The sequence below is a fragment of the Aptenodytes forsteri genome, unplaced genomic scaffold (assembly GCF_000699145.1).
Source record: "Aptenodytes forsteri isolate BGI_AS27 unplaced genomic scaffold, ASM69914v1 Scaffold256, whole genome shotgun sequence".
Classification (NCBI taxonomy): domain Eukaryota; kingdom Metazoa; phylum Chordata; class Aves; order Sphenisciformes; family Spheniscidae; genus Aptenodytes; species Aptenodytes forsteri.
In genome coordinates, this window is record NW_008795021.1 from 4,353,296 (window position 1) to 4,355,229 (window position 1,934).

General features: G+C 37.0%; 1 protein-coding gene across 1 annotated transcript in view; it reads right to left on the reverse strand.

The window, feature by feature from the left end:
- Positions 1–1,934, reverse strand: part of ADGRB3 (adhesion G protein-coupled receptor B3) — a 293,354-nt gene that overhangs the window by 278,543 nt on the left and 12,877 nt on the right. The window lies entirely within an intron of this gene.

The window sequence follows — 1,934 nt, forward strand, 5'->3', positions numbered from 1 at the left end:
CTTATCTTACATTAAAATTTTTAAAGATTTTTCTAAAACTTAAACTGTATGTGAAAGAATCAGTTCTGAAACCACAACTGAAGCACTAAATGTGCTGTATACACATGCTGAAACCACAATACAGCATCAAATGAGAGCTGTATACTCTGAAGACTAAAAAGCAGGTTATTTCTTTGAAATGTGTTTCAGTACAAGTTGGTAATTAAGCAAGTATAGTCAACAATGTGGGACTGAGAAGCTATAAAACAAAATGGCCTTTTACTGGTTATTGCAACACCATTTAAAAGGAAAAAATATTTTCACAAATTTGTAGTAACAGAACTGCATGGGGAAAAAGAAGGTTCTGCAAATGCTTCGTGTTTTATTTTCACGTGGTCATGACTTACAGATTCCTTTTGCTCTTTGTATTTTTACTGTAGATTCCCAGTTTATGATTTTGGAGTAAATTAGATTAACACAGCAAACATCTGGCTGAAGTCATCTCACAACTTAAAGCACTGACAAACGCTAGTTACTGAAACCTAATTAATTCCAAGTTCAGCAGAGAAAAGCCATGAGTTGTTTAAAAGTATTATTATATGTATTTCAGGAAAATTGTAACCCTACTGTATTACAGCAAAGCATTTACAAAACAAGAAAAAGGAAAAGAGAAAGGAAATTTTATCACTATAGCAGATGGGGTGATAAGGCAGAAAGCTATTCAATGATTCACCCATGGTTGCATGGGAGATCTCTAGCAGAGGCAGGAACAGAATACAGATTTTGCCCATCCCATTACCTAATCCATAAAACTGTCCATCTTCCCTGTTTTGTACTTCTGCTGACAGAAGAGTGAGGTGAGTAAGAGAACTGAGCAGACTTGCGCACAAAACTGTACCCTCTCTTTGTGGAAGACAAAGAATACCTTGCAGATGGCTCAGTAATACTAATATGAATCACAGTTGGGCAGAAAAATTGCTTGCTAAATTTGCCTCACCATCAGCATTCCTGAATCATAAATCAAGACCGTTGGTGCTGCTAAAAAACTAGAGATCCATTAATGGCAAAACCCAAAGAAAGTTGGTTATATTCCTAATCTAGAATACTAACATTGCTTCAGATATGCCCAAAAAGTGAATGCATCAGGCCAGTGTTACAATGGGAAAAGCCAGATTTTGATAAACATAAGCCATCTGGTGACATAAGCAAATGCAATTACCATCCTATTATGACCTTATAAACAAAAGAAATGTTCTGATTTGGGGAGCGTAAATGAACATAATAAGGAGGTAATATTATAAATTACATAAATTTGCTAAAGCTTAGAGCTCTTTGAGAAGTATATTTGTCATGCAGCTGTGGCCATTTCAAATGTGTTGTGTTCACTAATCAACACTTTAGGTGTTGATTCTCAGAACTAAAACTCTTACTTCCCTCCCAATACTGAATGTTAAATGGATTTTTTTTCTGAAAAAAATATATACAAGCATATATATGCATACTTATATATACCATATTTTATCTTTTATGTTAGCAAGTCACAGGTAATATCAGAGATTTCCCATCTATTTGGAAGGGTACTACTTGTGAGCTTTTGCATCACACTTTTCAGAACTCAAGATTATGTTTTAACTTTAGCCTAGTGCCAGAGATAATCTCTGCATCTGTGTGTTCTGTTCAAAGTAAAAGGCATTCCCAAGACCCAGAGTTATCAGGAAAGAGGTGCAGGAGCAAGTCACAACTTAGAAGAGTGTGGCTACTTACCAGGCAAGGAAGTTTTCCTGGTCCCTGGCTGACTGTGCCTTTCAACACATTGTACAAATATCTTGGATCAACAAATGCTGCGCATAAAAAACAAAGCAGTTGTCGTGGTTTAACCCCAGTCGGCAACTAAGTACCACACAGCCACTCACTCACCCTCCCCCCCCCGGTGGGATGGGGGGGAGAATCGGGGA